The sequence below is a fragment of the Lepisma saccharinum genome, chromosome 13, assembly GCF_977018435.1.
Source record: "Lepisma saccharinum chromosome 13, izLepSacc3.1, whole genome shotgun sequence".
Taxonomy (NCBI): Eukaryota; Metazoa; Arthropoda; class Insecta; order Zygentoma; family Lepismatidae; genus Lepisma; species Lepisma saccharinum.
This window is the reverse complement of record NC_139241.1, coordinates 8,553,275-8,581,149: the sequence shown is the minus strand read 5'-3', so window position 1 is coordinate 8,581,149 and position 27,875 is coordinate 8,553,275. Positions and strand designations below refer to the sequence as shown.

Below are 27,875 nucleotides of genomic sequence, written 5' to 3'. Positions count from 1 at the left end.
CCAAATGAATTGAAGACTAAAATTTCTAAACGCTGTAAGTGCCACAAGAATTCAAACACCGTTTTCCACGTTAAACTGTGAAATGTGCCATGCTTGATAATGTGGTAAACGTGAAATGTGGCTGGTAGGTATCTAAGTAGTTCAAAGGGCGTGTAAAGAGGTCAGTAGTGTGAACGTTCTTACGGGTTGATGTGCTGAACGATGTGATTTCCCAACACTTTCGCTTTTGCCACTTACAACGTTTACCACTTTTAGTCGTCAATTTTATTTAGTTAGGTGAACCTTAATTGATTGATTGATTTAGTTTATTTTACTTCGCATTTTGTGCCTCTTGGCTAATTTCCGAAGATGGGGATGAGTGATGAAATGATGAAATTGATGAATGGACATTCACCAACAACCAATCCCGAGCGGAATTCAAACCCGGGCGTCACAGCGCGATGTGCTAACCACTCGGCCACAGGGTCCGGCAGGTGAACCTTAATGAAAAATGCTTATTGCTTAATGAAAATTTCCACTTTTTCATAATGTTATGTACATATTTTGATAAAAGTAACTAAATATATATTTGCATATATACCCGTTCTCAGATAATACTTGAAAATTGAAGCTACCGTGAACCTTGTTCATGATCTCACTATCCTTAAAACAAGGATATGGATAAGTAAGGAGGAATGAGTTTTATCAGATCCCTTCTCTACTCCTGGGCAAGCTATTTAGGATGCAAGCTTTCGCAAATTCGTCCAACAGCCTAAACGTACCCGGCCACATACAACTGATTGAAATCTAAATACTCCAAGCGATCATTATCTCGCGGTGAACCCTGGCCACGATGTTATTATGCTATTACAAAGCGGAAATGCACATGATCCCACGACTGACGTCACGTCACGTCGAGTAGGCCAGTTTTTTAAAATGCGATTACTTCAATATCTCGCGGGCTATCTTATCGTAGCTCAGGGAGGTGCGAGGGGGGATTATTTTTAGTAGCTTTCCGGATCCAGAGAGTGACCCCCTTTCCCACTCGGGCTGAGGTACAAAAGTTAACTCTCCTAGGGACGGGAATAGCTGGTGGCTGCTTCCGAAAACTGTCGTTTGGCGGCGCTGCGTGCTTCTCGTGGAGGGATCGGTCGTTCCGTCGTCTGCCAGTGTGTGTGTGTAGGTAGTCTGGAACAGAGGGACAGCGTAGCAGCATTCAACAGGTGAGTTTGTGGAGGGTGAAGCAACAGATACACACAGAGAGGGTGGCCTGCCCTTACCACGTGGGGAGCACTTGTTGCATTCAAGGGAAGCAGCGACGTATCGCTGGTTGCGTTCTCGCAGGAAAACCGTTCTGTGAACTTAGCTGCGTTCATCAAGGTGCTTACTCAAGACCTCACCTTGTACCTTTCATTTCAGTAGCTCTGGGAACGAAGCTTTAGGACCTGAAACTAGGGATTTCATCTTTGGTTTATTTCACTTCGCTTTTCTGCCACTATTGCCTAATCGCGATGTTGAATTGTTGTTTCAGTCCACTTTAAGCACATATAGGCTAATCAGGAATGACGCACAGTTTAAAGTGAGATCCCAACTACCCTGCGGTCTCCAGCGAGTATCGAACCCCAGACCGCTTGATTACAAGGCTCTACCTGAGAATGAGTAATGATGAGTTTGGCTTGAGTTGGTGTTGTAAGTCCACATTATGCACAGTAAGGATAATGGGGACTGGATCTACAGTTTATAGTGGCATCCGAACCACTATGTGCCTCCATCCGGGTATCAAACCCGTTGCAAGGCGACGACGCTACCACTGCGCCATCGGGGAGGCCCTGATGATGAAATTGAAGAAGGGACACTCATAACGTAGCTGGGATTCGAACCCGGGATCCCTGGCGTCGTAGCGTACTGTGCTAACCACTACGCCACTGAGTAGCCTTGATTGCGAACCCCGAGCAAGACCCCTTGGTCTTATTTTTCCGTGGTTTCTCTCAGTCCCTTCAGGTCAATGCTGCTGCAGTACCTTTAGAAGCTCCTCTATCCTTCCCTTCTTATCTCATTTCGTCGTCGTCGTCGTTATCCTTCTTGTGAAATAAAGCGACGTTGATTCAACAGCCAATTAATCAATCTCGCGCTTAACCTCAAGAAGCACCAATGAAATTCTACAAAGTAAATTCCTCTCCCACCGACCTTCGTGGCGGACTGGCTAGCGCAGCTCCAGTGATCGAGGGTTCGAATCTAGGCCTTGGTGTTCTTTGTGTGTGTGTGCGTCCATCACATCATCACACATCCTCATCGTCGCGATTAGCCGGAAGTGGCAGAAAAGAAACGCTAAATGACTAAAAAAATAAACTACTACCATCAAAGTGGTAAATTGAGTTGGTGTTTAAAGTCCACTTTAGTGCACATATTGGCTAATCGGGACTGGGCCTAGAGTTTAAAGTGGGATCCGAACCATTATGTGTCTCCACCAGATATCGAACCTGGGGTCCCTTGATTTAAAGGCGATAGCATTACCACAAAGCCACCAGGAGGCTCAGATTGGTAGAGCCAGCCTAAGTGATGTAGTGGTTAACGACATGAGTTAGGAAATAGTCTCCTTAGTTACAATCTTCTTTCCAGTTTCGGTTACTTTACACCTCTTGTGTTCATCGCGACGATGAGGATGAATGCTAAATTATTGTGAAGTAGATGATAGGACAAACACAATGGTACATCTTTGTCTTTACCAGGGTTCGAACGTAGGACCTTTAGCTTACTAGCACGTTATGCTCACTTCTTCACCACGAAGGCAGCCGTTAGCATTGTAGCCACGCTTGAGGTTACCCTTGCATTTGGTGAACATTTGCACTTATAACCTGGCGCTATAATCATTAAATTATAAACTCGATGGTGCAACTCCCCTTCGAGAGCCAAGAACAAGCAAAGGGGAATGACGCTTGGTCAGCGCATCGTGTCCCATCGCCCCTGTTTTCTGGCTTTCGATGCCGCTAATTCTTACCTAAATTTTGAGGTCTTACCGGGGATCGAATCCTGGACCGCTTTCACCGAAGAAGCATTTGCGGTATAATCGTGCAAGTTATAATTATGACTAGTAAATGACGAAAGACCATGAAAAGACCACACAAATGAATGATGCGCTTGTGTCTTACCTATAATTCTGCTAAATCAAGTGTTCCTTTCGAAGTTTACCGAAGCATCTGTCAAAAGTCATTTAACTAAAGGGGCTGAATTAAAAACGGCACCACCCAAACAAATCTCCCCGCGATTAGCCAAAATTTGCAGAAAAGCTAAGTAAACCAATCCAAATCAATCTCGTTTGGAAATCACGATTTGACTTCTAGCATAAAAGAGCTGTCAAGTATAGCGTGAAGTATGCAAAAAGGAGGAAAAAGCGCAATGGACATATCATGAACATGCCACAATTTGCCCGTTTTGTATTATACTTATACGTTAATTCATCAGACGATAGAAAATAATAATCAAATTACTTTAATCGATAATTTAATCCTCAAACTTCGTTAATGGCACTTGATTATGAAGTATTAGTTCAGTATAATTAATATCTGTACGTATCAGAAACTAGCGTTCATTTTAGTACTTACGAATCATTAGTTTAGTACAATATCAGTCAGTATCAAAATTATTATTTATTTCATTAAGTAATCTGTTTACTTATTAGCTTTTTAAGTTTCAATGAAACAAAACCATATTGAGTTGTATAATACACACAACGCCATCTCTTGAGAACTTTTGTTTATAATTTACTCATTTTCATATTCCTACCCATTTTTCCATTATTAGAGGTTTCATCTCGGAAAATCTCTTCTTAGCGGCTGCTTACGTCACAGAAACAACACACGCCTAAACTTTGAGGTTTCTAGGTTCAGGACCTTGTGATGAATCAATAATTAAGAGCAACTTCTTTTATGTACTAAGGTGAGGGCCGAGTTATACAGGCTGTGCTGTAAAGTGTGGCTGAAATTTTGATGACGCTCTAGAAATTAAGAAGTGACAGCCGAGAGGGAAATACAGTAAATAGACAAGCTTGTAGAACAGTTAACACAAAAATAAAGATTCAGAAAGGAAAGTTTGGAATGATTTGCAGTGTGTGTACAGTTGTGACGGACATAAGAATGTCTTCCTATAGTAACGATAAAATTTAAAGTATGGATCGAACTTAAAACCAATTTAGGAAAGAACCCACATAAATTAAAATTATAATCTACAAAACTAACACGAAACCTTGATATATTGTTTAAAAAGCAGTTGCGCTAAGAGGATATGCAACTGTAGTTTTTGCAATTATAATGAAGTTATTACTAGCTATGCCTATGTTATAATCTTGTGAAAGTCTCCTCGTCACCCATCGAAGTGAAAGTAAGAAGAAATAATGTGATACTACTGCCATCTATGAAAAAGTTATAAAGTCGAAGTAATTACTTGCTCTATCCGTAGCAGAGGGAGGTTAGAAATTACCTGCTTTGATGTTGTATTGATCGCATAATGGACCAGAATATGGCGCTAGCACGTTGGCCAGCATGAAATCCGAACCTAACGCCTTGTGATTTTTGTCTTGTGGGGTTGTATCAAAGACACATTTTTTAGTTATCTGTGGAAGTAATCTGTGATCAACTCCTTTTCTTGAGATATTTTAAAATACGCCCTAATATAATAAAACGTTCCAAACAATTTCCTTCCCGTGATATAATGTGGCCAGTACTTTCTTCCGTATACCTTCTTTTTGTGTCGTTGTTCGGCAATGTTCCCAATGTCATTTCTTCCAATTCCCCATGTTCTCATGAACTCAGCAACGGATGTATGGATAAAATCTGATATTAGCAAAAACCACGAACTGTTTATAATCGGAGCTGGTATCTTGAAAACACTACGGTCAAGAAAGAAATGAGTCAAGGGTTCGATTCACAGCTGGTGTACATTTCAACGCTTTGGATCACACTATAAACCGTAGCTTCAGTCCAACGTTTGCCTGAACTTTTTAAGAAGCATGTTGTCTCCTTTTTTCTCTGACAGAAGTGGAGTATGCACTAATGGTTCAACAAGCCCTTGCGACAGTATGATCCCAGCTTCGATTACCGGCCACAGAGGCGTCTCCTAAACGCATGCGTGCATGCTGCGCATGCGTCAATTGTGGGGAAAAGGACAGCTTGCTCTGCGACGAAATTAATGAGCAATTCTAACATTCCAATTTCTTCATATAGGAGAAGTATTTAATTTACACGAGAGCGCTCAACTAAGCTTATATTACATTCTTAGATCTGAAGTGAAAGAAATAATAATAATTATTTTCCCACAATTGACGCATGCGTCACTTCAGATCAAGAAATGTAATATAATCTTAGTTCAGCGCTCTCGTGTAAAATAAACACTTCTCCTATATGAAAAATTTAGAATGTAGAAATGCTCATTAATGTCGTCGCAGAGCAAGCTGTCCTTTTTCCCAAATTGACGCATGCGCAGCATGCACAGCATGCGTCAAGGAGACGCCTCTGCCGGCCATCAAAGAACTGTAGGTCCAGTCCACATTGCTTAAGGTGGTATGTGATCTGCATCGAACAAAGTGCAGGGTCACATAAACGGGCCTCGTGGCGGTAAGGTGTTCAACTTTAATTAAGGGGCCCAGGATTCGATACCCGGTCGATTCGCAGGTACAATGCTTCGGATCCCACTTTAAATTGTAGGCCCAGTCCAGAATATATGATTGTTTTTATTATATAATATTAGTCATTCCCCACAGGAAGAATAGATTATACCGTTATTTTCCACTGCCATCAAAAAAGGTAATTCATATAAATTTAATGATTCAGTTGTGTCTGATATAATATTCAAATTTAAATTTGAAAATTTTTCTTCCCTTTCGTCTCATTGTAATATAGCGTAACGTCCCGTAGTATCTTTTCATTATAATGTACAACGAACTTCAACTCCCAACCATTCAACCATCGTTTTCCAACCAGGAGATAATCAGAAACATCAGAGGAATGCAGCGTCAGGCAGCATTAAAGCTCTTCCTGGTCATCAGCAGCATAAACATGTAAACAGGCGAAAGGCTACAGGCCTGACTCTGCATTTGTTTAGTAAATTGAATTTGAATAAATGTGTGGGAGGCAGGGAGATCGAGGTGAGTTCTAATTCAGTTATTGAGGAGCAAGTTACGATTGAATAGAGAGAGAGGAGGGGGTTCTAGGGAGAGTGTCAGACTCTACGTACAGTCACAAGCATAACCTCTAACGGCAGATCTTCAGTTGCAGTACAGAGACAGATATATCCTTTAATTAGCCATGCTGATCCAATCTGTAGGGGTTTAAAACTCAAGAGTTGTGTATTGCCATTCAAGTGTGTAAATTAGTACTTCTTGCTCTTTACCATCAAGCTCACCATGAGCAGAGAGTGCTCTACCATGAAGGATGAATGATGAAGTGAGCTGCATTCCCAAAAGATCCCCCATACCAAGGGTATGACACGATAGGGTCTCTCTATATATATATCACTGATTAAATTAGGTTATTTTACGTCGCTTTTCTGCCACTTTTGGCTAATCGCGACGCAAATAACGCCCAGGCTGGGATTCGAACCCATCCAAGACCCATGACGTCGTAGCGCGCTGTGCTAACCACTCCCCCCATGGAGGAAATCGGCTTACACACACACACACACATAAAATATGTCTGTGTTTAATAGCTATTTTAATCGGCTAACAACACTACGTTTACTTTTCATTCTAGCCACAAAACAGATAAGTGACGTCATAAATGCGCTTTCGGTCACGAAAAAAAATGATCGCTTTCCGTTTTTGTAAATTAGCAATTAGACTGATATATATTAACGGTAACTTCCAATAGTACACTATACTAGTGCTAAGATATCTGATACTTAGGAAAATATCTGAACTACATACAGTTTTCCCCAGCGTTGTTAAAGCAACACTAGCGACACTGTTTCCATTCCAATGTTTCAAATTTAATTTTGAATATATGATAAATGTGTTGAAAACATATCACTACACACATAAAAAGAATGTCTCTCGAAGAATTTTATTCTAGTTCAATTTACGAAACAACTCATTTTTTTTTAAATTATAATTTTCAATAAAGTAACACGATATCTTGATATATTATGCAGAAAGCAGTTGTATGAAGAAGATATTCAACTGTAGTTTTTACAATTATAATGAGGTTATTACTACTTATGCCTTTATCATAATATTGTTTAAGGCCTCCTCGTTTCCTATCGAAATGAAAGTATAAAGAGAAAATGTGATAGTACTGCCATCTATGAATAAGTTACAAAGTTGATGCAATTACTTGCTCTGTCCATAGCACAGGGAGGTTAGAAATTACCTGCTTCGACATTGTATTTGTCGCTCAGTGGACCAGAATATGGTGCAGCACGCTGGCCAGCACGAATCCGGATCTAACGCCTTGTGATTTTTCTCTTGTGGGGTTATATCAAAGATACATTTTTGTCTCCCTACTTCCCGTAAGTGTAAACCATTCAAAACAGTCATTATAACAGCGAGTGTTGGCAAGGATATGCCTGGGTTTGTTTGGAATGAATTTGAAATATCACTTTGATATCTGTCGTGTCACAAATGGCTCAGACTTATTAACTTTAATAAAATGTTGTAATTACTTGCAACGTTTTTACAAGCTTAAGAGACCAATTCGGTATTTCTCTCGATTTAGTCTGGATATTTCCAGACTATTCATAAGTTGAATATTTGTAAATCTCGTTTTCAGGTTGACATCTACAGATTATACTGTTCACTTGTCGTTCTGACACTAGTTGTCTGTGACACGCTAAACAGTTGACAACATAAAATCTGTACGAACTAAAAAAGTCCAAAGATAAGTAACATAAAACTGTAATGTAATGTTCACGTCGTTACAACTATTTCAATAATACTTTGGTTTATATCAAACGTTTCAAGTGTGTAGTTCCTTTAGTAGTAACCATGTACTACAATAGTGAGAATGATTTTCTCCTTTGTTAGGAAAAGAACGTAGAATTTGGTGGGTATTGTGTAACATAGCTTTCCCCTATCATTTGGAAACTTTAAACTTACTTAAACATTCAAATGAGTTATTAAATACAATTATGTACACATTGATGATTGATTAGATGAAGGTATGAAAATAACGAGAAAAAGTTTACGAAATCCAGCCATTCCGTGGAAGCGTGAAAGAGCAACTCAAGAAGTTTTATCTGGCAACGCTGCACTCGTCGCATTGATGTCTGGGAGATTATGACGTTATAATTCAGAATGGCGACTGCTGAAGAGAGAGCAATGTACACAGTATGTTTATTTTTACAGTCTACAAGGCAATGCGATTACAGAACTCAGTATGGGGAAGTTACATGCAGTGGCGCCAACCTATATGGGCCTGTGGGGCTTAAGCCCTCCGCAAAAATTGCCTGTTATTGTATTTTATTTAGAAAGAAAAGTCCCAGCGTTTACAAAACAAAGTGTTCCATCATTATGCACTTAAAGAATTCTCACAACTTATTGACTGTTACCAAAATATTTCATAATAATTTGTTACATATCCAATACGATAATTTTAGTACTTTATACCATCTGTGGTCACATGGTTATTATGAAAGTAAGGAAGCCAAAGGGCTTATAACCAGGATGAGGGTGGATAGGCACTAAAAATTCTCAAAATAGGCAGGCAAAAAGCACCGAAAAATACAAAATAGGCACTAGAATTGCTAAACATCGACAAATCTTCAGTCATATAGGCATTCAAAAGCAGTTTTCTTCAAAATAGGCACTTATGACTACACTAGGCAAAATACATGTATTCCAATCAGAAATGGCTTGAATCAATTTTTAAAGCCTATACATTCTAGCCATTCTAGCCAAGGAACTAAAGCCATTTTATGGCAAATCCTCAGTTTACTGATGACACAATATTGGATAAAATTATGAAACAAATGTCCGAGTTCTGACCACCCAATGTTTTTCTGGAGCTGACACCACTGGATAGGCCTTGACTGACAATTGCTGAAACAACTTCAAGAGAAGGATTGCGTTGAGCACCAATAAACGAGCGAAAGATCCGTCACGTTGCAGGAATATGATGCGTTTTAAAATTGTTCAGCATTCTGCAGCGTTGAGTCTATCGGCTGTAAATCCACCAGTATCGTTGCGTTAAAGCTCGTCCTTTAGGCGGCTGTTTTAATCCCAGCATTTGTGCAGTGATCCGGAAGGGAAATTGCATTCCATCTATGGAAGAATCCCGCTTTTCACTCGAGGCTCGAACTTCCGCTGATCTAAATCCCCTCAATAAAATCGTAGCTACGTGACGAAGACAAGTGAAGCGTGTCCTGAAATACAATTAGGTGATGCAGGGTACGAAAATATTTTTAAACAGGAGAAATCGTAAAGCATTAATTTATGCCCGCTGTATGCACAAACTAATCGGGACTGGACCTACAGTTTAAAGTAGGACCCGAACTCCCATGCGCCTCCACTGGATTCCAACCCGGCACTCTTTGATTACAAGGCGATGACGTCACCACCATGCGGTTGGAAACGTCTTATAAAGCTGTAGTTGCCAACCTCTGCGGCGAAGTGGTTAGCACACTGCGCACCGACATCAGGAATCCCGGCCTGTGTACGGGTGTTCTTTGTGAATGTATCTTTATTATTATTATTATTATTATTTATTATTATCTCAATAAGGTTACAATTAAGCCATACAACATTTCATTTTGAACAATATTAATACAAATAATGACTTGATATCCAGGAACGTATATTGCAGGCTAGCTGCGAAGCCTGAAGCCTAGAAAGTAAACCACTGAAGAAAATTCGATTAGAAACTGTGAATAAGCCTAATTTTCAATAAGAAGATAATGGAGATTCTGATGTTGGCAACATGAATTCTTAGGGAGTTGGCAACCTGAATTCTTAGGGAGTTGGCAACCTGAATTCTTAGGAGTTGGCAACTTGAATTCTTATGGAGTTGGCAACCTGAATTCTTAAGAGTTGGCAACCTGAATTCTTAAGAGTTGGCAACCTGAATTTTTATAAGTTTGCAACCTGACTACCGATGGGATGGCAACGTGGCTTCCTTGAAGACCTCAAGAATGAGCCTAGTCTTCTCCCTTCCTCCATAGCCTAGGACCAGTTGTCATTGTGAGCTAGTCCAAGTCTTAGGCTCAGCATACGCCACTGTTGATATCCTATGTAGTAAAAAAATATACAAAAGCTATGTCGAAGGACAATGAGATGAATTTACATGAGTATATAAAGTGTTCTATAGTAGCAATTAAATATAGAAAATTTGATTGAGAGTTACACACAATTACGAGGGATGATCGAAAAAAAAAGGTTACAAAGCCTATTATGGCGTATTTGTTAGACATAGCTGGAAGATCAACACACCTGATGATGGAGGGCACTCAACACTAGTCCTCGATGTAATCACCTTTTTTGTTCAAGCACTTGTAACAACGGTAGATGAGGTTTTCGATACCGGTTGCACAGAAATCCGCGTCAAGTTCTCGTAGCCACCGTGAGGCAGCACTTTTGACATCACATGTCAAATAATGGTGGCCAGCCAACCAAATGGTAGTCCCAGCTCAGCTGATATTGAGCGTAATGTTTTTCTTCTGTCCTCACGAATACACTCATCCACAAGAGCACAGTTCATGTCAGTGGTTGAGGTACTGGGCCTACCACTGTGTCCAGGGTTGTCATTAACAATACTGGTCCGTCCTTCTTTGAAGGCACGACACCACTTCGCTACATGTTGCCTTGAAATTGTCCCCTCCCCATACACCTCCACAATCTGCCTATGAATGTCAGCAGGTGTAGTGTTTTTGGCCCACAGGAACCGCACCACTGCCCTCACTTCTACTCTTGATCAATTTTCTAGACGAGTCACCATTTTAAATGTCCGCTTCTCGGGTATACATGTTATTAATTTACACATAAATTTTCTTTACGTTACAGTGAATAAAACAAAAGTTATATGCTTTGTAACCTTTTTTTCCGATCATCCCTCTTAGAAGAAAGGAAAGTGTGTATGGAATTACTGTTCGAAGTACAGGGATGAAAATTTTAAAACATACGTGTTTTAGGAATGGAGCGGAGAGTAAGCACTGAGAATAATATTACTGTTGTTTAGAATTGATAGGCATGTGAACGTAGAAGACGGCAGAACTGCGCTTTGCTGGTACTGAGTTTGATCTTCGTCGGGAGTGAATTCCAGGTTACCGCTGCTAGGTACGAGAAGGACTTCTGGCCAAATCTGCTTTTGTTAGGTTTGGGGATTACTAGGTGTCTATGTAAGGACGATCTGGTGTATCGGGTACTGAACTCTGAGCGGAGCTTAATCCTATGATGCAATGGAGATGATTTGTTATGTATACTATGGAATACCTTATTCAGGTAGATGTAATGTATTCTCGAAGTGAGTGTGGGTATGTTGTAAAACTTGCGCAATTATTGTGAATTCCCTTACCGGTGTGAAGCACCATGGCCTTCGTCTTTGCAACGTTAAGCTTCATCATATCATCACTCACCCTCATATTTGCGATTAGCCAAAAGTGGAAGTAAAGAGACGATAATTAACATAAATTAAACCAAAGCACTAATTTAACTAAAGATAGGGTACTTACATGTTTTAGCTACATTTTAATAGAGCTTTTGAATCTCGAACGATATCATTTTGTTGATTTTCATGTTTTTTGCACACACTAGCGTAATGTTTATTGTACAATGAGCGTAAAAGAATCTAAAAATCTGCATAATTACGTCACTACCACTACATGTGACGTAATATCCTTAGATGCTATGTAACCAGTATATTTGTAAAAGAGTACATGGGTAAGGGTACATAGCGCTGAACCAAAAAGAGAAACAAACCCCTCTGGCGCTGTTGTCGCATTTTCAACCCTAAAACAGCAAAGGGTAAAGTGGGGGATGTAATCAGCTGCTTGCCCTGTAATACTGCCCCTACGTTGCCAAAATGGGTCAACACATCGTTGTCACGTCTATTCAGTGGCAAGTGCTTGTATCATGAAGGGGACAACCGTACAGAGAGAAATCAGAGACGTAATATTTAACGTCGTTGAAGTTTTCACAAGGAAACACAGTTATAAATGTGGCAACGCGTGGGCACAAGTGAAGGGGAAGCTATTGGAGAAAACAAATGACTGTCCAGTTTAGTACGCGATTAGCCGCGGCGTTTCTCTTCTTGGTGCGGCAGTATTGAGGGCATCCTTTTATTTTTTTCATAAACTGTAAATACCTTTATACGCGAGTGTACTACCTATATCATTCCCCACATCTTCTTTCGATACTTATGTATTTTCATCTTGTTTCAGGTAAGCACCAGCTGAATAGAGGTTTCCGCACTAGTGCACGTAAGTAGAGCAATGTATGGCAACACATGCCAGGATTTACTTAAACACGTTTCGCCGGTCTGTGTGGTATAGTGGTTACAGTAGCGTGCAGCTCAACCGAGAATTCTCGGTTCGTATCCTAGCAGCTTTGTGGTTGTTCCCTAATCCGTATCTTTATCCTCGTCGTGGCGATCGATGTAAGGGAGTAGAATGTCGACCTCAAACACGGTCGTATTCAAAAGGGGGTTTAGGATTCAACCCTTCGAACCTCCTGTTGGATCAATGAAAGAGCAGAAACTACGGCTGATGGATCGGTATCGGCCAATACCAGTGGTATCGGCATGGGAATGTAACGGTTACATTCTATTTGCCGATAATTTTATGTCATTTCGTATCGTTCCCTTAGGAACCGGGAATCTTAACCTGGGACCTTCAGATGTCCCCTGGGTAGCGTTAGCACTCTTCATCATTCGTACTCGCTTAACGATTAATCCTCTTGCGGGAGGCTGTACCTGGATAGCATTAAATGGCAAAGGAACACACAATACACTCTAATTTGGATTTTAGGTCTGACTAAAATTGTCTCGCCATGATGTTTAGAAAAATACCTGTTTCAACTAGAAGCTGATGGTCTCCGAAGACTCGTGGTATGGAAGGAGAACATAGACTTGTTCTTTCCGATATCGTAACTGCACCACTACCTTGGTGTCAGACCTGCACCAGGCCTTCAGATCGATGTTCGTAGCAAGACCACTCTCTCTCCAGTAGTGTCTATAATCCCCTGCTCTCTGTTCACATCTCACTGATCCCTCTCTATCAGAATACACCCTATTTATCCTCCAAGGATTGCTGTTGTAAACACCAGGTCGATGCACATCTGTACGTCCTCAAAGTTGTTTGTTAACCTGGTGCCCCACAAAGATTGAGGTAATATCTTTACTCAGCAATACTTGCAGTTTCTAGCGACTGCTTCATGGCTGTGCTTCTGATAGGCAAGAATGGAGAGTAATTACCTTTGTGGTCATAATAAAGTATGAAACTGTATAGAATTGATACGATTTAATCGTTCGCCGGGTCCGGGAAGCGTATTTCACATGTGCACATTGAAATAGAGATTTGTAATGGAGAAGTTTCTGGTTGGCTGGAGTGACTTTTTTTACTTTGTTGAGTATTTGTATGGCGTGCCTTACAATTTGACTATAGTCTTGAACTTGTTGAAAGCTGAAAACCACTTATATTTTCCTTTCTCATCTATCATCTACTTTTAGTACATTCCTTTCATCTTTTCTAAATGTTTCTATTACAGCTTCACTTTCACTAAATCGATACTTATCCTCCAACGATTTATTTACATTCTATCACCTTGTGCTGCCATCTACATTTCTTTATCGAAACTCCTTTCTTTTCACTTTGTGTTCTTATATCTGATTTGCAACAACTCTTTTTAAAACAAATAGGCGCGCGCTTATACAGTCAAAATTAAGGTTTTGGCGCTAAACAAGGGTCTGATACATTTTTTAAGTAAGAATTCAAAATGTTTCTTGCTAGCATCTGACGAAAACCGGAAAATGACCCAATATATTTAGTAATTGTATAAGAATTTTCATCAAATGCAACATTTTTAAAATTATTTCCTTTATTATTTCCATTAAGAAAGTCTATTCGCTTTCCGAGTATTGATTACTATTCGAGTACGTTGTCTTCCCCCACCAGATGGTTCTGCTTGTGCTGGGGCATAGTAGTCTGTGGTTTACAAAAAATGTTCACCCTAGTCAATTAAAAAAATGCCAGTTTGCTATCATATAATATATTATCATTGAGAAAGTCTGCTAGCCAATAGGGAGCATTCATGCACAAACCACGCCCCTAATCTCTATTTCAATGTGCACATGTGAAATACGCGTCCGGGAAGAAATAAGTGAATATTATTTTGTGATTGCATAACAGGTGCCGTCAAACGGAGTAAATTCGTACAGATTTTGGCATAGGCTATTGTAATGTGCCCTGCAAAATCCGTGGCGAGTGACAACACGAAAATTATACGCGAGGAACAGCTTGTCCTTTATAAATGTAGTGAAGGAACACCAAAGAAATTCCAAAATATTAAGGGGGGCAAATACGTCAGCATTTTTGTGACGAAGTTAACTCAGCAAATGGGGGTAATTTCGTCATCTCTGCTTACCTTCCTAGCAGGTCAAAATTACCCTCATGAAGAGGTAAGATCGTCACGCTTCCGCGATCCTCTTTCCCGTTCCGATCAGTCGTAAAGCCTCCTGCACCTGATCGGAGGTATAGTTCTGATATTTCCGACCACCAACTACCTTCTTACATGTCCTTGGCATCGTGCACGAGTAAATGCTACAAACAGCGCCAAAGTACAACACAACTCCCTTGATGTCCGCTCCACAACTGCACGTGTGTGGCTTCGGGTCTCACTTATCGCACAACACTTGAGCAACCTTGTGTTCTGACGTCACGGGAGAAGGCTTTTTAATTTTAGGCTAAATGCCTACGTTGTTAGGTGAAGGCTAGCTATGTCTAGTCCTCTTAGCCTAAATAATAATTTTTCATTGTATTTATGCTAATGGAACCTAACCTAACAGGCCTAAACTATACTCCATGAGGCCTTAGAAAGATCGCTTCGCGGGCAGACGACAATATGGGGGTGTGTCTGCGAGAAGAAATCAGGTCCGCGAATGAGCGAGCCCGGTTGCCACAGCTAGCTCGCTGCACCCTTCTGGAACGGTAGGTGAACTCTGCCTCTTGCTACCTCGGCCTGTTTGTTCGGCTGAGGAGCAGACGACACGAGAGTATCGGCAACAGTGTGCGAGCGACGTCTGCTGTTAGCCCGCGAAGCGATCTTTCTAAGGCCTCTTGCAGTATAACCTTGTAGGCATTCCTCGTCTGACGTCAGAGCACAAGGTAGCAAAACTGTTGTGCGAAGAGGAAGACCCGCGTGGCTTCACACTCCCTTTGTTCCACCAGCATGTGACTCCTACCGACATCTATCGGTCTCATGACGAAGTAAGCTTAAAGACCCCGTTTGACGGTATATTAAAATTGGAGTCCCCGGGAGGAAGCGTGACAACTTTTCTCCTGAGATTTCGGTCTGTGTGTGGGACCGGGTGGACACTCGCCATCGTGAGGAAATTGGGGAGCTACGGATGAGTAGCGTAACCCGACCATGGAAACCTACAGCAACGACGGGGGGTTCGTCGTGCTGACCACCCGCCACCGCGTAGCTGGTTTGATGAGGTGGGAGTGAGGCCCGGGCCCTCGATGGGCTGTTGCGCCACGGGGTTTTGTTCATTTAAAAATATGATGCTTGCGACTGGAGTGAAATCCTCTCTCAATAATATTAATCAATGTTTCTAACAACTTTTAATTGTTAAAAAATTCCAAGCAGTGGCGGCGATTAGAGGGGGTCAGGGGGAGTAGTTGCCCCCCTGTTTTAACAACTTCCCCCCCCTACTGTGCTAAACCTTATCTAACAAGGAAAAGTAAACTGTCCTTGTCCCCCCCCCCCCCCGAGTTTTGGAACCCAATCACCAGTGGCGAAGCGCGATATTGTTACGTAGTCATCGCGAGATTTGCCAAACGTCAGGGTCGATCTTTCAACGGAGAGGCGGGGGCACAATATTTCTCTGCGATAAACGCCAAGGTCACTGCCAATTCAATGTAAAAGCTCATACCACAGACCTTAGGACTACAAAAGACATATAATTCTATCCCATACGACGAGAATTATTAAATATGATGGAAACTGGAATGCAAACATCTCAATTGTCGCGTTTAAAGGTAGGCAGAACCTTTATGGTTCTCCTCCAATTGTTGTTTTGATAATGAAAAGCAGATTCATATCGTTCAATGTGTGCTTTTCCTCTTAACAAGTGGAAATAGCAGACATTCGAGTGGTGTGTCCAGGATTTTCAAAGCGGGGGGGGGGGTTACTTGTACTTTTTAGTAGTCATTCCTGAAGTCCTCATTTTGCCATCTCTTCTTGCCTTTTCTTTCTTCTTTTTTTTCAAAGAATATTGAGCCTAAGCAGAATTATGATCCTCACCACCCCTCCTTGAGCACGCCACTGGACACTCGGAAGAATCTTGCTGACTCCAGACAAAACCCTGCCGTGGCTGTAAACCTGGGGATGAGGGCTGAAAAAAGGACCTGTTATGACCCAGACCTTCAAGGGTGGGGGAAAGTACAGGTCGTTGGACCTGTCTGCCTGTCGGCTGTTCTCGGCACCGGGAGATACCAAAGAGATTCGCACCATTCTGCGATGAGCTGGGCCGACGAACACCATTGCCTTCAATAGGGTTCGGCGCGAGGGGTAGTACTGGGGCCTCATTTCGATGTCCTGAGATTAGCGAATCTCTTGCGTATTTCGAGCTGTTTCATGCTGTCGCTTGGCTTGTTCGCACAAATATGCGAGTATTCTGACTTATTATTTTTACTCCTTCTCTAAAATATATAAAATACAATATTTTTATTATTTTGCTTGGTCGTCGCCGCATTTCCAGATGACCAGACGCCTCGCCTGTGCCAATCGCCGCCACTGATTCCAAGCATCGGTATTTGTGGAAATCGGTGAGAATAGCCTAGGGGAAACTTAAATCGGCAACTCATTTTCAAATATTTATTCAAAGCTGTAGAAAAATACAGCAGGGAGGCAATGGTAACGGACTTCTCCCTTGAGACAATCGAGTCACAATCTTCAAACATTTGGAATTCCTGAAACTTCTGCTAAACAAGTTTTATTCTTGGTCCCAGAGCCCAGTGTGGGCACCCTCCACTTACAATTCTCGCTGTCCTCTTTCCAGTGGCTGTCCAGGTAAACAAATCCCTCATGGTTGCTCCGAAATTCTCTTTCAGACCTTCCAATCAGACTTCTGGATAAGATGTGTCCCTTGGCAAGAGTTCGATAACCTCTGCCTTCGCCACTCGGGTTAGTGCATAGTCAGGTTCGATTTTTATTATTTATCCTAGCTTTTCTTCCACTTTTGAATAATTGCGACGATGAGGATGAGTGATGAAGGGAGACTCATGAAGAACACCCATGCGCGGGCCGGGATTCGAACCAGGAAACGCTAGTTTTGTGCTATACATATTTTTTTAACCTAGGGTTCCAGAAGGTTCAAAAAATACCCCTTACATGTAAATTTGGATAAACCTAAATATTAGGGAGGAGCGAGTGCCCTCCTCTTACCCCCGCCAAGTTACGATGGTCGGGAATATGATCCAGGATGTCCACGCAAGGCAAAAAACACTATGTCCTGGTTCAATCTTTGTGATATCTCGTCCTGGTAAATTATTTTTCTAAACGTTGATGCTCCAGTCCCAATACTTTTCTAATGTTTTTAACTTTATTCATTAATTGAATCAGCCACACGAACAGCGTTGTAGCCACCGGTTTTGTGGACAGAGATATAAAATTGGAGAAAAATCGTCTTTGGCATCGTTTTATGAACAGATGAAAGAGTTTTCTGCACCGTGGAATTTCTTGCTTGATGAGAAACGTACGAGAGAAATTAACATGACTAATTGTTCTGCTGTTTGTGTGGCATATGGATTTTGTTGGGAAAAACATTGTTTGTGTGAATGATTCAATTAATATGTATGCTTGGTATTAAATTGAAACAAACAGCAAAAATAAAAATATCAGAGATTTATATAAAGGTGTAAATGAGTTTAGAAAGGGGTGGCAACCTAAAGTAAACTTGATAAAAGATAAAGACGGTGATTTTCTAGCTGACCCAAGCGATATTCTAAATAGATGGAAGAACTACTTTAATGACCTTTTAAATGTCCATGTAGGAGATAAATCAGAAGTAAATGAAGTACACACAGCAGAACCTTTAGTTCCAGAACCTAACTTGACTGAAGTTAAAGATGCTATTAAAAAGCTAAAGAATAACAAAGCACCTGGCATTGATTTAATACCAGCTGAGTTAATTAAATATGGTGGAAATTCATTAATATGTCAAATTCATAAATTAATTTGTTTAATATGGAATAAAGAAGAAATCCCTCAACAGTGGAAAGAATCCATAATTGTTCCTGTGTTTAAAAAAGGTGATAAAATGAACTGCAATAATTACCGTGGAATTTCTCTACTCTCAACAACATATAAAATATTATCTAACATTCTTTTAACAAGACTAACCCCATATGCTAATGAAATTATAGGTGATTATCAATGTGGATTTAAACGCAACAGATCAACTACAGATCAAATTTTTCACATCAGACAGACACTCGAAAAAAAGTGGGAATATAATCAAAATGTCCATCAGCTATTCGTTGATTTCAAAAAAGCATATGATTCGGTCAAAAGAGATAAATTATATAATATATTAGTAGACTTTGGAATACCTAAGAAGCTTGTTAGTATGATAAAAGTATGCACCAGTGAAACAGAAAGTAAAATTCGTGTGGGTATTAATATGTCTGACAAATTTACAATTCATGATGGGTTAAAACAAGGAGATGCATTATCTCCATTGCTCTTTAATTTTGCCTTAGAATATGCTGTTAGGAAGGTAAACGAAACTAAAGAAGGACTAAAATTAAATGGTGTGACTCAGTTGTTAGCATATGCAGATGATGTAGACTTACTGGGGGATGATGTGAATACAATTAAGAATAATGCTAAAATATTTTTCAAAACTGCTAAAGAGATAGGTTTGGAAGTTAACAAAGAGAAAACTAAATATATGCTTACAGGCCGAAACCAAGTGCTAGATAATAATCAAAATCTAATTATTGGTAACAACTCGTTTGAAACAGTTTCCAAATTCAAATACTTAGGAGTAATATTAACAAATGAAAATTATATTAAAGAGGAAATAAAAAGTAGGCTTAATTCAGGAAATGCATGTTACTTCTCTCTTCATAAACTTTTGTCTTCTCGTTTAATATCTAAGAAACTAAAAGTTAAAATATTCATAACAGTAATTTTGCCTGTAGTATTATATGGGTGTGAAACTTGGTCCCTTACATTGAAAGAGGAACATAAATTGAGAGTATTTGAAAATAGGATCCTTAGGAAAATATTTGGACCTAAAAGGGATGAGGAGACAGGTGAGTGGAGAAGGTTACATAATTTAGAACTACATAATTTGTATTCATGTCCAGACATTATTAGAATAATTAAATCAAGAAGACTTAGGTGGGCAGGCCATGTGGCACGAATGGGAGAGGAAAGAGGAGTTTACAGGATTCTTGTTGGGAAACCTGATGGTAAGAGACCAGTAGGAAGGCCAAGACGAAGATGGAAGGACAACGTCGAGATGGACCTAAGGGAAATCGGTAGGGATGGAAAAGAGTATATAGATCTTGCACAAGATAGGGACAGATGGAAGGCCTGTGTTGCTGCAGCCATGAACCTTCGGGTTTAAGAAGGCTAGAGAGTTAGTTAGTTAGTTAGTTAGCTTGGTATTAAATATTAATATAGTGTGGCATAATTATCTAGGGTAATAGTTCCATTACGTCGACAAATATGCAGTTAGGTTTAAGTTATTTGTCAACCGCTGAATCCGATGAAATTTCGTATTCTCCTCAGCAGTGTGCGAATTAACAGGGGTTCCCCACACAGAAAAATTATCCCCGGCAAAAATAATGAATGTAGGACAATTGCGATGGCGGACAATTGCGATGAAGCCAAAATCACGGACAATTGCAGTGATTTTGACGGTGAAGGTCATTTTACAAATTAATGGTAGGGCAATTCCGACGATCAGGGCCTAACCAAAGGCGCCACAGAACTAATAATGCTGTAGAAGATTGGAACAACAAAATAAATAGGTGGCTTGGAAGACCGCTTCCAAAAACACATGATGTTCTGGCCTGCCTCAAGAGCCAAGAGAATACACCAACATCAAGTACATGCGGATGGAACTTAATCTAGAAGGGCAGAAAAGGAAGAAACGTGACATCAAAATCGACAAGAGTTGGGAAGTGTATTCGCACATATGAGGAAACGGACGGGTGACTTCAAAAGGTGGTCTGTGGGCTCTAACCCATATTCAAAAATGTGATTGGTCCAAATTCCCAGCGGAAAATATCAATATTTCACATAATTCTCTTGTAAGAGGTATTGTACGGGGTGTTAAGTCACCCTTCAATTTCATAGAAGATTTAAAATGTCATGACAATTGTCCACCGCCCTTTCACTTCTGTGTTCATCACAATTGTCCGTCATCGCAACTGTCCGCCATCGCAATTGTCCGGCTACCCTTCCAGGGATGCTTCTTTCCCCCCTCAAATAAAATTGAATTGAAACCATATTCTAGTATATAACTACGTAACACATACAATTGAAAAGTAATTCGTGTCTATTAATGGTCCAGTAATCAAAGATTTCCTGCTGAAAAATATGCGGTCTTGTGATTGATTAATTGATTTGCTTTATTTTACTTCGCTTTTTGTGCCACTTTTAGCTAAGATGGGAATGAGGTATGATATGATGAAATTGATTAATGGACACTTCATGCCCAGGCCAGGATTCGAACCCAGGACCCCTAGCGTTGCAGCGCGATGTGCTAACCACTCCACCACAGGAACCGGCGCTTAGTATAATTGATGGCAGGTCCCGACGATTGAGAAATTCTTACCCGATATTCGAATCTAAGTACGTACTAAAGATTGCCAGAACAGCTCTAAATCATAGACGCAGGGACAAAAAGGGTCAATCGGTAGCAACAGGGAACACCTGTTTTTAAGAGCAGTAATAATTCATCCACGCCCGAACAGCAGAGAACAGAGCCTGATATAATCAAGCGAGAGGCATATTGATCGAGAGTCTAATAGCTTCGCTGGCCAGTGATTTAGTGGAGGTCCAAAATACTGGCCGAGCTGTTAATGTAACGGAGTTATTAAAGAGACGCGGGGAACGTTGCTGTCCACTTCGTCCACCGTCGCCATAAATTCCCTCGTGATCCACGACCCAGTGGGGGAAATATTGCTGATTCCCTGCGTAAGCTCTCCGCTTGGACGTCGGCCATGTTGACTGTTCATGGAAGACAGCATGTACGGAATTTGAGGATGAGGAATTCATTATTTTTTTGCCTCTGCTCAAATTCAGCGTAAAGCCGGCTTTAGACGAAAGCATTTTCCTTAGCATTTTTCTTAACATTTGTGCCATGACCGAATTGCTACCGTGTAAAGTGAAACATCTTTATTTCATGGCACTTCTCAAGGATAGGCTCGGTCCGAAGCATTTTTCGTAGCGTAACCAATCAGAAGCGACCTCTAGGTCACGAGTGCAGTTGTAATGGCGGTCGCGTGACATGTAAATAATGTATCACCTCACATTTTTAAAAGCCGATAACTATTCAACCGAGAGAAATAACGTTTCGTATAAAACGTTATTAGGTACACAACAATGGCGCTGATTAAATACATACTTTACAACGTTAACTGTACACGTATGGAACAAAGACCGTGCACAATCATAGATGGTGTATCTCGACGTGCCTTTCGTGCTGTATGTATTATACATTGTAATAGCAAAAGCTACCCGATATGCTACCTACAATCAATGCTCCGTTTAAAGTACTGTCTGCTATAAAATTTTTGGAAGCATTTACATAGTATTTATGCTAGCAAAAATATTAAAGGAAATGCTTCCGTCTAAAGAGAGCCTAATGGTAGCTAGATTCTTAGCAGAATACTTCACAGATTCTTCCGCAACAAATAGTTCCTTTTCAATGTCTTACTTCTGATATTATTCTGCCCATGAATACACTGTTCATAGCTGTACAGCTCATAATATAAGGACACGTAACTCAAACGAACTATACACCGTCGCCCAATATTCCATTATAGCAACTAATAGTATTCCTCACAAGCCACGGGAAGTAAGAGGTGATTTTGCCGAAAGCACCCAACGTCATTTCCACATTGTACATCCTGGACTGCATTCTGAAGAGGCTCTGGCATGTGGATTCATAGCCAGCACAGTTCTCTGTGGGCTTGTGTCGTACATATGTGTTTGTCATTGTCCTTTTCCATATTATCACCATTCATCCACGACTTCGCGATTCAATCTCACAAACCATGTTCATTTGCTTATATTAATTTCGTCCGTACTATGAACAGATAATAATTAGCAGTCGGATGTGAAGATATTCCTTCAGTTGCAAATAGGCTGCGTCCTCTTTTTCTTGCAATGAAATAATTGATAGATGAAAAATCTGATGCAAATTATCTTGCAATTGCTTCTCATGCAATTTCTTTCAATATTTGCTACAGTTGTCAGTTTTACTATTACATATTGAAAGATATCTCTGAGTTTACATTATAAAAATCTTTCGTATTTAATTCCATGCAAAAAAACAGCTCTAACTTTTACAATAATGAAGATAAATACAATTTATTTATTTAATCTATGTTTATCTATACACGATATTATTCACTAGCGCCATCTGTGATCATTCGGCTATGCAGTCATAGTTTTCGATAGTAGCGCCACTCATTCGTGGCGGACGGAGTGAATCAACCGTTCTGTGTCTACTTTGGTTTGATCAAGCGTCTGATTTTTCTCTATGTGAGATTCTCTGCAGATGGCACCACTGAATGACGCGTTTGTGGGCCGTATAAAGGGACAATTAAGGACCTTTTAATAGCTTTGTTAATGTGGATTGTGCATCAAACCAGCATTTTGGAGAACGATGGTTTATTTCTCCAGTTGGCAGTAATTTGGTACGTCCACCAGTCGCCTTAATTTTGACTTTAAAGCTCTGCACGGACAGAGGGACAGAAAGACACACAGCGCGACCATCACATAAGCAATATTCAAATTATAAACAGTACTATCTATGTATGTAGGTAAGGAATGGTAAGGCTACCCCATACACATTTCAACATACCGTGAGGGGGATAGTGGTATGTGGAAATAGAATCTCACACATTCGCATTCTCAGCCATTTTGTGGAGGAGATTTAATCAGCACCACGCTCCGGCCTCCTTGTACCTGCAGGGTTGTCTCAAGGTACCTATATATTGGAGGCTGAATGATTCTCAGAGCTGTTGATGGAAAAATGTACACCTTGAATCACCCATCCCGGGAATCGAACCAGGGTTTTCTGTAACAGGCGCTATAGCGACTGGTCCCTTTACCTGATTATACAGTGTATATATAGGGTGGGCACGAATTAAGAGGGCACATTTTGATCATCAATTACGTTTAACAATGAGAACATATTTATAATATTGTCAACTTATTTTCTGAAAATAGTAACTTAGACAAAGCAATGACAATTGTATCTCTCTTCCACATAATTATCAATCTCCATTTAAATCAAGCTTGGAGACGTGATTGGCTTTCCGTCTATCTGTTCGTGGCTTAACAGATTTGTAAGGTCTGAAACACTTCCGGCTGTATCAAATAGCTTGTTGATTCTTGAGATAGCGTCACTTTCAAGTGCTGGAGGTCCACATTCCTGCAGCATTCGTCGCTGAACTTCAGCTCACTTTAAACTGTAGGCCCAGTCCCGATTAGCCTCACTGTGCATAATATGAACTTTAAACACCAAATCAATCAATTAAATAACTTCCACTTCTTTCGCTATGTCGGTTAGATTTTACATACGTGTAAAGAAAGATAAAAAGTAAAGAAAAATAACAGGTGGTTATAATTAAAGTGACGGTGTTCAGAGTGGTACAGCACGGGCTGTAATGAGAGTAGCAGTCTGAAACTTCGTAGATATGCTAATGAAGCAATGCGCTCGCGAATTATGCAAAAAAAAAAAAGAAGTTCCAATTCTCGCCACCAGGGTAAAAAATGGCGCTGTAAGCAGGCAAAACTTGGTATAGTTACAGGAAAAACACTATAAATCGCAGAAAACAATACTCTTTGTAATAAAATATCGCTACAATTTCACTATTCGAATTACATGAACATTACTAAAGGAAAAAGCAACAAGCGTCACCAACAACAACCAGGGAGTTCACACAATGGTTAGGCAATGTCACCGACTTTGACGTCAGAGTTACGAAAAATTCCACGTTTTGACTGCTTACAGCGCCATTTTTTACCATGGTGGCGAGAATTGGAACTTCTTTTTTTTTTCATAATTTGCGAGCGCATTGCTTCATTAGCATATCTACGAAGTTTCAGACTGCTACTCTCATTACAGCTCGTGCTTAGTGCCCAGCATAGTCTGCCTTTTACCTACCCACTGCCCGCTTGCACGCGATAACAGGTTTACCTGCTCGCCTGCCCACGGCAACGAGTCGACTTGCGTCTTTACCCGGGTTCTTGGTCTTCAAGGCGCTCTGCGCTTACAAGGTACCTGGGCATTCATCAAGACCCGGGCGCCTGCAAAACCTGCTGGAAGGAAACAGCCCTCCGGCAACGTGTCGCTCCAGGTGTTTCATCACCAAGTGGACGGCTGCAGCCAGTGTTGCCTACTTACGTAGCTACTAAATCCTACGAAGTCCTAGGAGGAGCTTCTTCTCCAAGGAGAATTTATATACTTTGCGATTTCAGTTCAGCGTAAGCAGTTTTTATCTTATTGCCAGGAAATGCACGCAGTATTACAGCTTCATTTATCTAAATGAATGATCGAGCAAACAAAAATCTCCTCACTGAAAACTAATTGTTTTTCATTGCATGATGCCTTAACCAGGCACGCAGTGGCGCAACCAGAGGGGGCAGGGCGCATTGCTCACAACCTTGGACGGAAATTGTCTAGCGGAGGGGTCAGGGTGGGGGTCAAACATTAAAGTACAAGTCTCATCAAGTTCAATGCCGTAGCAAAGGGGTAGTGGGAGTCGGCCCTGAGCGCCGAACGATCTAAGTGAGAAAAGTTTTAAAACAGAGAATGGCGGCCCGTGATATTATTTGCTATTAATGTTGGTTTGGTACGAGTTGGATGAATTAATTATGTAATACGTCGCTCCATGTGAAAAGAAAATATTGTAGATGGAAATTTTACATGCCATATGTATGTACATTCGGAATGCATTTATCATGCACTTTCTTTCTTTCAAAAATAGTTTGTGTGCTTGTTTTCCATTATTAGCTAACGTGAAATTGATGTGTTGAAAAAAAAATATTTCTAATCCTCTGTTTCAACACAAATACGTGAGAACGGACTTCTACCCCCCTTTTGCGTGATTTATGAGGATAATAATGCCTTTCATGCTACTTTATTACTATTATTGTGATTGTTGTTGTTGTTACGTTTATCCAAGTACTTGCCCCCCCCCCAAACGAGGGTAACGGCAATGCCCCTGGCTGGCTACGGCCCTGGTGTTCGCAGTAGAACAGTGTGTTGTTTGACTCGCGACCTCAGCGTCCAACGTGACATGTTTCAGTCCTGCCCTATATCACTATATATATGTATATTGGTTATTTACGACATATACTTATGGATCCTGTGCCACGGAAAACCTATTTCAATGTGTGTGTGTGTGTGGGGGGGGGGGGTAGCAACATTCGTAAATCTGATTTCATTGGTGATGTGGCTTACGAAGCTTTGAGTTCCCTTTTTTAAGTAGTGAAAATCTATTGCAGTTGGCAACACTGCAGAACGGTGTGGGCCCGGTGCAGTTTCTACTCGAAGCAACTACGTCATGCAGAGGGAGGGGTCTGCAGTTGATGGAAAGAACGAACTGAGACCTACTAGGTATCGTAAGACTGCGGGTACCCGGCGGGTCTACAATGCCTGCCAGGAACGATCTGGGGAGGTGGACATACAAGCTGCTCAAGCTAGGGTGTTCCCCAGGTTGCATGGAATTTCAGGAGCGATGTCTCGCGAACGGGTCTGCTCCAGGTCTTGTGCAGGCCTCTGCTCGTGCTGTACCACTCTGAACACCGTCACTTTAATTATAACCACCTGGTACTAGCTCAATTAATACAAAAGTTAGTGACAAAAGATGCCCCTTAATTCCTAGCCACCCTGTATATTGGAACTCTTTTACCCGCTCCCATAACTTGCTTCCCTTTCGCAGTAATATCTGAAATTGGAAACAATTTTTATTGCGTTATTTTGTCCAAAAAGAAATTGGATCTCCTCTTGCTGCTGAAAAAGAGATAAATAATTATATTTTCGTTGACGCACGAAACGACGCTGTCCGTTATCATTTCCCGCCGTAACTTGAGCGGCGGACGTGGACGGAGTGAATTCCCATGTTCATTCCTTTCCGACCGTCATAATCCCTTGTCAAGAGTTAACTGAATCTGACGCGTTCAAACTTGTCCCGCCTAAATCGGATTGTTTGTTAGGAGTGCCAGTGAAAGCGAAACCGAATAGGGAAAAAAAATGGAAGATACAAGGACTGCAGCGGCGCCTCAAGATAAAATTCTTGCACTGGCAAACTGGGGTTTTCACGCTCCCATACTTTCCATTCCCAATAAAACCTTGTCCACGTTTCATATTTCATTATCGTTTTAAATAAGACAAATAATAGCCTAAGTTTTAAATACTATAAGTATTACTGTTAAATAATACTTTTATTGTAGGCATGCATTTGTTTAATGCCTACATAATGATTTCAAAATAACATTAATCTCGTAGCTTAAGTTGGTACGTGACTTTGCAATGCATATATAATGTTATGCAGTCAGCATAATTAGAATTCAATTCTGATGGATAATAAACCTTTTTTAAGAGCAAGGCCTCATCTCCAGGAAAGTATCAACTCGGTGCAAGCACCGGAAGGCAAATGGATAATAAACCTTTTCCTGCTCCCACAAAAATAGGCAATAGGTAGGCTGGAGAGTTCAATGAACAAACCGATCTTTAACTACGCACTGGTACAAAAAAGAATAGAATGCAATTCTGACGTTCCCACATTTTTACTTGATTACTTCTATATGCGTACCTAACAATTGACTACACGCTTTAACTTATTGAATGATGAAAAAACACTTCTGTTTTCTTTCGATCTATTATATATTTTTTACACATTGTTTTTGTATTTTATACATCTTTTCACTGTATTTCTACTTTCACTAAATCGACACTTATCCTCCAACAAATTATTTATATTCTTTCATCTTGTGCTGCCATCTATTTTTCTTTTGTAAAACTATTTTCGCTTCAATTTGGTGTTATTGAAGTATTTGATTTGTAACAACTCTTTTTGAAATAGCCACGCTTATATAATCAAAATGAAAGTTTTGGTGCTACTCAAGAAAAACGCCCCGGGCAATCGAAGTCGGCCCTGAAGGAGTGACAACAATGTAAGAAGAGAGATTTCTCCCAGCCCTTATAAACTTGCGATGTTTAAAACTGCGCTCTCTCAATTTTTAAGTGCTGGCAACCCTGCTCATCGTATGCCCGCGTTTGTGAGCAACAGGCCTATTCCAAGAATATTATTAAGGTCTTTGTTAAGCGCAGTGTATATTCGCCTTTAAATAATAGAAAAAGTAAATGAGAAGGTCTCAAGGTCCGGATTCACATACCGGATGGCTGGAATTAAAATTACCCAACTCAGAGCCCTCTGTAGCCTGTTTGAGGCATCGTAGAACTCTGAAATTTGGTGAATCCACTATGCAGACCATGGGGAAGAGG

The 27,875-nt window shown here is 40.6% G+C and overlaps 1 protein-coding gene across 1 annotated transcript in view; it reads left to right on the top strand.

Annotated features, from left to right (window-relative positions):
- Positions 1–1,092: 1,092 nt before the first annotated feature.
- The window catches only part of Scp1 (Sarcoplasmic calcium-binding protein 1), a 146,889-nt gene continuing 120,106 nt past the window's right edge, over positions 1,093–27,875 (top strand). The window contains exon 1 of the mRNA XM_083133841.1: positions 1,093–1,202. The gene's annotated coding sequence lies outside the window, so the exon portion shown is untranslated. The remainder of the gene's footprint in view (positions 1,203–27,875) is intronic.